This window comes from Nothobranchius furzeri, chromosome 5, assembly GCF_043380555.1.
Source record: "Nothobranchius furzeri strain GRZ-AD chromosome 5, NfurGRZ-RIMD1, whole genome shotgun sequence".
In the NCBI taxonomy this organism is placed as follows: domain Eukaryota; kingdom Metazoa; phylum Chordata; class Actinopteri; order Cyprinodontiformes; family Nothobranchiidae; genus Nothobranchius; species Nothobranchius furzeri.
Window position 1 is genome coordinate 8213463 of NC_091745.1, and position 12271 is coordinate 8225733.

Sequence of the window (12271 nt, forward strand, 5' to 3'; positions counted from 1 at the left end):
TGCATCTCCTCTCAATTCTAAAGGAAAAACTGCTACCTGGGTTCATATATATTCACCTTATGAATTACCTTTGAACTGCAGTTCTAAAAGATCTACCGACCGCAAAAACAGCGGAGGGCTGCATCAGTGAGGTGCGTCACTGGAGGACAAAACAGGTGATGCGCTCCGCTCCACAGCAGCGAAAAGCATCAGGCATAATTTGTGCCTGATGCCGCACAAATAAAAGACAGAAAACATAAAAGGAAATGAGCCGACATGAACGATTGCGTGTTAAATTTGTTTTTGAGGTGGCGACACCTGATTTGATAATGTTACTGTGGCTGTGCTCAGGACGCAGATGTCTGGAGCGCGTCAACAATCAGAGCTTTGCATGCACAAGCTGGTTAAGGTTAGGATGGGGGTGAGGGGAAGGTTATATTGCAAGAGGGTAAAGGTCACAATTCGGTCAAATGTCCGTTTTACGGCAGGTGTCAGTACTGACGCTCTGGCACAGCGTGTTGCCTCCCGACGCGCAGGGGCTCGCCACCTGCTGTCTTTTCCGAGGACTGCATCTTGTGGGTCATTATCGCTTGACAGCGACTAGTCGATGAAAGGCATAAAAAGTCACTATAGAGCAGTGAAGTCGACTAGTCGACTAGTTCTTGCAAACCCTATTCCATACCAGTGATGTCAGTTTTATTTCGTGTTCATTCTGAGCATTTTAAATTAACTGCTTATAAAACTTGAAGAAAAGTCCAAGACATTTAGACAAATATTTAAAAAGTCTCCAAACATCAAAAGTGTTTGTAAAACATTTAAAGGGATATTTAGCAAAAATATTCATATTTTTTGATCATTTTCTTGAGCCAGTTTGTGCTAAAATGAACTTTTACATGGTTGATGAAAGGCCACTCAGCCACTCGCCTCCTGTGGACAGGACATTCCACTTGCAACCTCAGGCTGGTCTGTTGGGGCTTGGTGAGTCTTCTTGAACACAGATGATTTGTTTAATTTAGTGATGAACCACTCCTGTAGACACTAATGAAGGCTGGGGAGACATTCCAACTTTTAGATTAAGGTGTTAAAAAGACAAAAGCACCGCGAGAAGATAAGTTTTGCTTTTGGTTCTACAAATGGACACTAGGGGGTGCTGAAATAAAGCCAAAACTGCCTAGTTTCCCTTTAAAACTTTAAAGGGGCCTCCAACATGAAATGAAAAATTCTAGCTGTCCATCATTTTTCCACATACATTTCCAAGTAATTCAGTGTGGAATGCTTCATTTATTTAGGACCTGACAAGAATAATAAATAAAGTTGTGTGTGTCTATGTAATGCTTGGTTGCACACAATAAATCTTTAATTCTGGACTTGTCAAAGGCTCCTGAAGGGCCGAGAAAGGTAAAAAGAAGGTAAAACTACCTTCCTTTGGATTATTGTTGCAGTTCATGATGGAAGTGATACACATTTTGGATAAATCAAGCTGGGTAATTTTACAGCCTCTTTTTCTGTCTTGCATCATAGATGATTGAAGACGAACTCAAAAGCAGGGCGGCGTGTTGCCTTTTCCACCACTGGTGATCATAAATAGAGTGCCCTGACACTAACTGGAGTTTGCAGCAGATGGTTGTGTTGGAATTATTATAACTTAGACAAGAAGGGAGATGAGACACAACCAGTCTCTCATCCCAGGGAAAGTCAAACAAGCAGTGAGTCGAGCAGACAGGAGAACACTCCTTCTCTCCAGTATCCTGTCTGCACATCAGCATGGAGGCCCATCAATAATGACTTGGCACACACCAAGATGGCAGCTCACGCAGCCACAAGGAAAAAAAAAACGAGAGGAAAGCTCATCATGTCGGTTGTGTGCAGTGGGAATAGAGCCGTGACCTTTCTTGATCGCAGTGACATCTCGACAGTCAGGGTTGTGCCTGCGAGGCTTTGAGGCAGTGTAAAATCTGCTCTCAAACACCTCAATTTCTGGAACATGGAAGTAATTTAAAATAATGATCAAAAGTAAAGAAAAAAAAGCAGCAGATAGCACTTTTATGTGCTGTTCACCACAGCTGCTGTATCAGGGAGACTTTGTGTCACAGCTACTGGTTCAGTCAATTTACTCAATCGGCTTAATCAATTCACATCTAATTAAAATTCAGATAACTCTGGTTTGTGTGGAAGAAGATGAATTTTGCAGATCCATGTCCGTATTGATCAATAACACCACCTTACCTTCTTAATCTGAACAGAATTCAATGACCATATTCCCTAAGAACAGTTAGATGTTTTTGTTCTCCGGCGCTTTTGAGTGGACTTTTAGTGCTCAGTGTTTTACTGGATCTTCTGCTACACTCAGGAAAATAAAATTCTCAGAGAAACTGGCTCCTTTAGTCTAAACGGCATCAATATCTGCAATAACAGTCCGCATAACACACTGCAATAAAACGTGAATCAGGAACAATCCTGCAGAATTTGTGGCGCTAAGGTTGTATGTAAACAGGATTAATGCTTCGAGTCTAATTGCTTCCAACAGGCAGGGAGTTAGTGCAATGAGGTGATAAAGAGGGCAAGAGTAAAAACCCAGAGACACCTCCTGTCTCATTTCCTCCAACCCTTCTGTGTTCTGCTTCAGTGCAAAGGGCAAAAACACAGAATGGGTTTAGTTGTCATAAACTGATGGATCTGGCACCTCCAGGCATCGCCAGTGGGGGGAAGTCTCAGGGGAAACATCCCAGTGTCCAACAGAGAATCGCCCCCTTTCTCATCTTTGAGGAGGATCTTTGGTTGTTCATGTTTAGGACCGTTTTGTGTGTTTGGAGCCCTGCTTAACACACTGGGTCATTTCCTGTTTTATTAGAGTCGCAAAAAAAAATTACATGCAATTTTAAATTTAAATAACATTTGACTGTAAATCAAAAATACTGCAAATATGTACATATAGTTTTTGCCCTTTTCTGCATATGTGATGACAGCTTGTATTGGGATGTTTTACTTTATCAGGAAACACACACGCAGCAGCATGGTTCACGCAGCAGAATACTCATGTCAATTTTGGTAAAACTTTACAATATTGGTCCCTTCATTAACATTACTTAATGCATTATTAAGCATTAATAAACAAATTAGTCCCTTTATTAAATTACTGTTATTGTTAACTATCAAGTGTCCTTAAGGGACAAAGGGCCAGGGGTATGTGTCCGGATCTGCTCCATCTCCCCTCCCTCTTTATTGAACTCACCTGCCTCTTGTTATCCTATCTACCTGATTCCTGATTACTCTCGTGTATTTAAAGCCTTAGTTTGTGCTTGTCTTTGTCAGATCCTCGTCTTGTCTTCCTGTTGTGTCACCCATATCTACCATTATTCATATTAAAGTTATTTTGCCTGCCAGTCTGCCTCCTGCTCCTATTTACCTGTGTTAAAAAAATAGAAAGGAAACAGCTCTGTTCAGAAAGGCCCTACAGATCTACGTCACACTGTCACTTAACATTCATGGACTCACCCATTTTGACTCACAATGGGGAAGGCTGTTGTTGGTTTAGCCTCCAGGAAACAGCAGAGAACGTCTCAGCTAGTAGAAGCCAACTGTTGGCATTAGCAACTCTACAACACAGCAGTCCGTCAGGCATGTGTTATGGTGCATTCCAGTTGTCCTCGGAAGTCGTTTTTTTCTAGATAAGTTAGCCGAAAATGATGCAATGAACTCAGAATTCCAAGCTGTGAGCTGGTAGGTTTCAGAAGATCCCGAGATCCCAGATTCAGAGATGGCTGCGCCCAGTGCTACCAGGGAGTAGTTATCGTCTTTATTTTTTCTCATTTATATGTTATTTTTTCTTTCTTTTTGCTATTTAACAGCACCGGTAAGTTGTTTATTGTTGTCTTCAATAGTTACGCAGTCGAAAGTTGAATGTTGCCGCCAAAATTTACCGGTGTTTATGGCGTTTACTTTTTCTGGCATTTATATTTTTACATTTGATTTGTACTGTTTTTCTGGTTGTATGTGGCAACTGTCAAAGGGTGTGTGTGTCACTATTATTTAGATGCGGAGAGTACTTGGTTATATAATGATTTTGGTTTAGTATTCAATAACACTGGTGGCATCCATTATTCCGAGTTGGAAGCTAATGCAAAACAAGCCCATTATGTAATTTTCTGCTTGGAAAGGCCGAGTTCCGAGGACAACTGGAACGCATGATTATTTGTGGAGATAATGAGCAAGCAGAGTCAGTGGTAGTCGTGTTACCATTAGCCAATCCAAGAAGAGATGTTCAAATATCACAAAATAAAACTCAGAATCCCGATTTCAATCTCCTCAAACAGAGGCATCTGAGATTTCTTTTCCCAGAGAATGACTAAGAAGGCATTCATTCCTGCTAGAGACCACTGTAAATGTATTACAAATATTAATATCTTTAAGGATGCAGCCAATTACCACAATGGCTGCAAGGATAATCTTATCAGATAATCCTATCATGCGTGGTCATGTGTGGTGTGTTGCAAGCATTCTGGTCTGCGAACGTTGGGCCGTTCTGATCATGGAAAACTGCAGTATACTCCTCCACCACCATGTTTGTGTACTTTCAAGTCATGTTTGATATAGTGGGATTTTATGTCTGAGTGAAAGTGGTTCATTTGTAATGTGTATTAGCCCAGTTGCTGCACACCACACACTGTAGGACCAAAACTGGAATGTCCATGTTTTTTTTTACCACCACATGTCTGGACTGTCATGCTTTCAAAATCAGCCAACAATTCTAAAATCCTGCTGTGTGATTCTATAACCCTCGCTGCTCCCAACAAAACCAACAAACCGTTTTTGGATCCCTGCTACTTTTTGTAGTTTGCAGTTTATTTGCAGTCAGTATCTCATTTACACATTTTCCCATCCATGTTCTCACTCCTGCTACAGTGGTTTACGCTAGTTTTTAGGTGTGGTTGATTCAGTTTTAATATTTTACAGTTTTTGCAAAGAACCTTATTTTCATTGTACAGCCCTGTAATTATTTATTCTTTTTAGTTCCTGTTGTGAATCTGCTTTGCTGCTGTTACACCAAAATTTCTCCACTGAGTGACAAAAAATGAGTTTTCTACTCTAAAATTTAATTTAGCCACATTTTAGGTGGACACATGTATTTTGTGGGTGGCATGCAGATTGACGCAGGGCCCAATGCTACACAATCAACACCGGCTATACATGAAGAAAGTTTTTGAATAAAACTCAGAAGACTGGTGTTCTGCATGTGTCTGATGGTGGTGCAGCTGGATTTATTTTTTCAGAACATTCAAATGAGTTTCGGTGTATATGAGGAGAAAGACGCAAGTTTTGTGGGCACTTTGAGTTTTATTTTATTTATTTATTTTTTGATGCTCTGCAGAACATTCCCATGCACAAACCATTAAATAACACTGAATATAACAGAAAACCTACTTGAACCCTTTAGTCTGGCTCAACCAGTGTGATATATCCTCTCACTGAGGCCCTGTCCACATGTAGCCGGGGATCTGCCAAAACGTAGATATTGTTCTACGTTTTGGCCTGTCATCCACACGAAAACGGAGTTTTTTTTCACACGAAAACAGATATTTTTAAAAACTCCGGCCAAAGTGAAGATCTGCGTTTTCTCCGTTTTGGGTGTCTGCGTGTGGACAGACAAAACCGGAGTTTTAAGGTCCGCAACGTCACTTTCCGCGACAAAAAAATGCTGACATCACGTGTGCGACCTGTGTTTACACTAGCCGACAGCATGGATGCCCTCAGAGCTGCGCTCGCTTTATCAATTGTCCAAGCACTTTTTGCTTGTTTGTTTTTGCAAGCGGAATTACTGCTCCTTGCGGAAGACCACAGACGAAGGACGAGGTTAAGAACGGGGGAAGTACTGCCACCTTCAGGTCTGGCATGTCCTTAACAACGTATTTATCCGGGTACGTGTGGACAGAGTTTTTTTTAAACGAGGTGGTGTGGATGCAAGTTTTTGGAGGGGCGGATATTCGTTTAAAAAAAAACGGCTACGTGTGGACTAGACCCGAGAGTTAAAGCTCCTAATTATCACTGTCACAAACATTGAGGGGGTGGCTGGTCTGTTCTTGGAAGGATGACTTGCTTTATTCTAGGAACACCAGAAATGGAAACAGCTGCAAAATTGAGACTTCCCTTTGGATCAGTTGAATTCAGAGATTTTCAAAGAAAGAGAAGTGCCACAATGGCAGGAATCATCTGACCCAAAGGTTGTCAAACTGAGAGTGGGAGGAAAGTGGAGAGATGTTGTTGAAGGAACAAAAGTGTGATTGCTTCAAAAGGTCATGGTGGGAGTGGTCACTAGGAGAAGATTTTCACAAAGCATGAAGGAAGGGGTGATGAGAGTTGATCCAAACTGAGATCTGAACAGCTGGATCAAAACACCAGCAGGTCAAGGTCAAGGTAACTTTATTAATACCCGCAGGTAAATTTGATTTGCCATGTGACACGAGAATTAGCGCCCAGTTACACGCCCAGTCACAAAAAATACACACATCAATAAAAATATAAAAAATATAAAAACAATACATGAATAAATAAAAATAAAGTAAAGTAAAATAGCCACGCCAGACTAATTTCTCATTGAGAAAGCAGTGAGACCGACAATACCATAGACTTAACGAAGCTGATGGAGCACAGAAACAGGTGGACTGATCTCCAGAAGGAGGAGCCTCAAAGCACTCCATTCATCATCCACATATTCTTTGATGCTCCTCCAAACTCTACTATTTTGCAGTGCTGAGGTTTTGTAGAACTAGCTTACTGCCTCTGTGAGAAAACTGGAGTGATGGAAATCATTCCAGGAGCTCTTGCATGACCAGGTCCTCTGGACAATTACCGACACCATCTGTAGTGTTAGCAACACCTGTTGCTGATCAGCAACTCCATTTATTTTACCACAAGGGACAACGACCAACCAATTAACACCAAAAACCATTTGGAGCGCTCTATACAACCAATGATTTGACACTGTTAGAGAGTCAAACGATCTAATTAAATGCTATAATTATTATTTAGTAGAAATAGCGGCTGTAGCAGCAGACATGGGTGGATCTTATTACATTACATTAAGTAGAGAAAATATGTGAAATAAAGAGATGCAGAAATGTGACAATTGTAAGGCAATTATGTTGTTAAAATACACATAGACATTTAATCTTCTGAACAAATGTAGGGAAATTTTTATACAGGCTAATGTTGCTACATCACTAACATGCTGGGATTAACAGACAGTGTATATTAAGAAAATCTTGTCCTAGAATTTTCTATTATTATTTTACTATATACATTTTACTGCAGTGTTGGGAAAGTTCGTTTAAAAAACAAACTAGTTCAGAGTTAAGGTCATACATTTTAAAATGAACTGGTTCATTTCAAAGTTCATAATTTAAAAAATGTTGAACTAAGATCACTGCTCCAAAAAACAAACTAGTTCATAGTTCTTTTTTACCCTACAGTATATTCTCAATAACATGAGGAAAGCATTGTTTGAACAGCTTTTTTATGGAAAATTATTAAACAATCTTAAGAAGCAGGCTGAGGTAGCAAACTCAAAGTGCAAAACATTAAAAAATGTATGATCTTTCAGTTAAGTCCCATTTCAGTTTTTCTGAATGAACTTTGACTCCTCCACACAGCATAGACATAGAATAGTAGATGCTGCACCAACCACTACTGCCTATGTTTGGCTGCATTTGCAGGTTCTACTTTTTATAAACTCTATGGTTATGTTTTAGCTAGGCTTTAGCTCCGGAAAAACTCTGTGGAGATCTGGAGCTAAAACGGCGAAAGAACGCATTCATAAACCTGTTCACGCACGCCAGGACGAACACACTCACCTTTACATTCGTCAGGCAACGAACAAATTCACAAACGACCGTTCAATGAACGCATTTGGGCACAACACTGTTTTACTGTATAAATACATGCACAAATATATTCATATATATATATGAATATACACACACACAGTACATGCAGGGCTGCCAACTCTCACGCATTGAGACACGTGCATTTGACCTCCTTCACACACTCTCATTCCACACCTCCATTTTCTCACACTGATCTACCCCCACCCACCCCCGCTCTGCCGGTCAGTGAACAAGGTGAAACGGTCCACGCATTTTAATCCCGGACAATGTAGCGGGTTCCTAATGGTAACTTTAGTTAATGGTCCCAGTTCTCTTCAGGTCATTTACCAGTTTCCCCCTTGTAGCTCTGGGATGATTTCTTACCGTTCTCAAGATCATTTGCGCCCCACAAGGTGAGATTTTGCATGGATCCCCAGGTCGGGGGAGATTGTCAGTTTTCTTTTAGTTATTCCATTTTCTAATATTTGCTCCAACAGTTTATGTCTTCTCACCAAGCTACTTGATTACCTCATCTCAGGCTTACAATCTAGTCCCTGGTGTCCTAGCAGCTCTCTGGTCCTGGCCATAGTGGAGGTTGGGGTTTGATAGGTATGGGCAGGTGTCTTTTATACCAACGAGATCAAGCAGGTACCTTTAATATATAATGAGTGGAGGATAGAAGAGCTTATTAAGGAAGGAGTAAAAGGCCTGTGAAGGCCAGGATTATTGCTTGTTTGAGGTGCTAAATGCTTATTTCTGCACCATTATTCAAATAAAATCTTTAAAAATCCCACATTGTGATTTCCTGATATTTTCTACATTTTGTCTTTTATAGTTGAAAAGTACTTATGAAAACTACAGACCTCTTTAACCCTTTTAGGTGGGACAGCTTGCACAAGTGGTGGCTGCAGAGTACATGTACCCCACTGCATAGCTGATACTGAACATTGTTCCTCATATCTTCATATATTGCAGCGATCAAGTATGAAATGTAATGTCTACATTTCAGCCAGCTAAACTCAATTATTACAAGTTGTGTTTCTTCCAAGTCCTTCTAATGCATCATAGCTCGCCATATTTCCAGTCTACAAGCAGACTTCCATTTCCGTCCGGAAAATTTAGCAAATTGGAGGAGGGAATACAGACGCAGTGGTAAAGTAAATAAACAGCAATCGAGAGGACAGTTAAACTATTTTAGAATTCATTATTTCATGGGACATTTAATCTGCGACTAAAGACTAATTCTAAAATATCAACATATGTAGCATATCGTAATACAGCCCCAGATGTTGTGATAGTATGGGAAGCAAGCCTGAAATAAAACTTTATTTATTGTTCAAAAATGCATAAGTGTCCACTCTAAAACTGCAACTCCAAACCTCAAACTTTTAGATGTTTGCATTTAGCAGCCTCACCACTACAAAGGAGACAAGGCAGTTTTCTAAGTATTTAAAAGTATTTTGACCTGCAGACAAATGTCCCAAATCAACGTGATCTCTCCAGTCAACTGCATTCGAAGCCAAAGCACCCAAACGAATCAGTCTCATCTCACTGCTTCTTATTAGAAAAGAATATGAAAGACCACATTTCAGTTAAATCAGTGGCTGCAGCGAGGTCCTTCAACGTTGATTCATTTTTTCAAATCTTCCTAATTTGAGGTATATCTGAGTGTTTTCAAGTGTGACCTCCTTTCTGAGCAGTTTATGAAGACGGCACATGTACAGGATAAATCTGCACTAATCGGTGTCGACTGGTTAACAGAAAGCCATTTCTTAAACGTGTCCTTAACAGGCAGGCACTCCTTTTTCAGGCTACATTATCTTTTGTCCCAACTGAAGGGGCGGGAGGAAAAGCAGCTCATGAAGAAAACATATCAAAAATAAATCCTGCCACCTAGGCCCAAAAGGTTACCAAATTTAGTGCAGACATTTCAACGGAAACACATCTAATTTGTTTCAGTATTTTTTAATAGTTATGTCGAATGATAATCCTGCCACACAGACAGTTTCACTTTAATCATCCCATTATAATCCCATCCAGAACTTCCACAGTCTGCTTCCAAGCAGCATTAATTTTTAGTCCAGTCGGTTCATCTAGCCTCATTTTATCCTTCACTCTCAGCCCCGTTCTGGTCCCAGGGTAGTCCATCACACTTAAAGCTCACGCTCTTCACAGCACTTATACACAGTTAAAGCGTTTGACTAACCGCCAGGCAAAATTGACTTCAGAATGAAAGACCAGGAGGCTTTTAAAAAAATGAAAAGGGAGAATTCGGCTTCAGGACAGAGAAGGCCTGATTTAATAGAAAACAACAACAAAAAGAGAGAGAGCAGGTTAAATTTGCAGATGTAGCTGAGTCACTGAGATGGTTTTCTCTATTTAATGATGGTGAAAGTGGAGGTTGGGAAAATTACAGAACTCCCTGGTCTCCTTCCCCATGCTCCTCCTCTGGTTTAACCGTCTCACCGCTGGTCCTGAGAGGAGACTGCACAAGCGCCGGCCTCGCTGATGAATGGAGCCCTGACGTCACCTGCCCACATTCACAAACACTGATTGTAAGCAGTGTGACTAATGTCATACAAACACCCTTTGTGTTGTTTCAATTACATCTGATTCATGTCTGACTCCCAAGAGAAGGAGTCTCCGTCCCTCTGCTCCCAGTGGCTAGAATTATCTGCCACACTGGGATCGATGATCCCAGCTTCCCACTCCTGAGAGCAGGGGTGTGTTACGGCACAACCTGAGTCAGGTAAAAACACCATAATTTAGCCAATATGGATTTTTTTGCTCACTGATGTTGCATGCTGTCACGGGTGAGGTTCATGCAGGAACAGGTCGGTGTCTGCAGTGAGTCGGTGTTTGTCCGATGGCTGAGGCGTGTTGTAAAGCAGCTAAAAGAGGAGGGGTAGAAAACTCCAAGAGCTTTTCTTTTTGTGTGTTTTTTATTTTTTTGCAGATGGAGTGTGCCTGGAGCATGTCGGATGAGAGATCTGCATCACTGCACTGCACTCGTCTGCATCCTGAGATACTGTATGTTTTACTGTAACACTGATCACAGATAGCAGTCTTATCAGTCTGCCTCAATTCTCTAAAGTCAAATCCAAATGATTTCTCTAACCTTTCTGACCTGCCTGGCTAATCGTATCGGTTCTAATTAGATTACCACTTCTCAAACAGTGGGCTGTGTGCAAAGACCTCCTGACAGCCTTGGTGGGGCTGCTGGAAATGAATCATCAAGAAATGCAGCCAGGTTTCTAATATTTGTTACAGACATTAAGGTCAGTATAACACCGTTTTTTAAATAAAAATTGTTTATTTATTATTAGATTAATCAGTGTTTTAACCAGTATAATGTACTATGTTTAGGTATGTTCTTATGTCAGTATTTTATTCAAATAAAGAGTTGCTACAAATATTTTATGAGACAAAAAGGAAGTTTAAAACCTCTAGAGACAGTGTGTCCTCATATGGGGACAAAAACATACAGTAGGTCTGTTGTCCTCATCCAGGAATACATTTGTTCAATAATTTCTATTAATAATAGTTAACGGATTTTTATAAAACAACTTTTGTTCAAAATTACAAATGCACACTAAATAAAAGCTCTATGAAAGTCAATATTTCTATTAAATATTAGGTATAATTTTACAGAACAGTTAGCGCTTCACCTACAGGGATCTGTATCAACTATAATTATGTTAAATTGATGTAATATATTAAAAATAATGTTCAGTTTGTTATTATTTTTGTTGTTGCTGACTATAACTATTGACGTATGCGTTTCAGAGTCGACTTTTATTATTATGGAACAAAAAAATGTATAATTTGACTGAAATAAAAAGGTCCCGTTGTTGCTGCCGGTGTGACCAAATCCTGTGAGAGCCGACATTTTTAAGCACTGAGAAGATGCTCAGTGTAAATCTCAGCCGTGGCCTTTCTGTGTGAAGTTTGCATGTTTTTCTCATGCATGCATACGTTTTCTCCCACAGTGCCTAAAGACGCATGAGTGGCCCTGACCTTAGGTGTGAGTGTGTGTCTGTTTTGACCCCTTTGACCTCTTGGATGAGCTCCATCTCCCTCGTGGCAAACAAAAAGATCAAATTGGTGCAAAAAAAAGAACAGTTTGGATTAGTTTCAGTTTCAGGAGGTCAGTAATTTTATTTATCACTGCAGTCACTGTAATTGTGCTTTCTAATATCTCACTATGACATTGTTTTATCACCTCATCTGTCACTTTGTTCTCTTCAGCTGAACGCGCACAGGGTTAATCGAGCTTATGATTATGTGATAAACTATTAATTAGAATAAAGCTCCTTCTCATTTTTAACCTACTTACTTTTGAAGCTCCCTAATGTGATCTAGTGGGCAGGTCGTGCAGCCTCCAATCACGTTACACTCCCACAGCTTTTTGTATTTTGTTACAAAAATGAGGT

At 40.2% G+C, this 12271-nt stretch overlaps 1 long non-coding RNA gene across 1 annotated transcript; it reads left to right on the forward strand.

Moving 5' to 3' along the window:
• The first annotated feature begins 10462 nt into the window (after nt 1-10462).
• Nucleotides 10463-11951, forward strand: LOC139069953 (uncharacterized). Its single transcript, XR_011520620.1, has 4 exons — nt 10463-10587; nt 10795-10868; nt 11016-11116; nt 11828-11951. It is a non-coding gene; the product is annotated as an uncharacterized lncRNA (long non-coding RNA).
• Nucleotides 11952-12271: the final 320 nt, after the last annotated feature.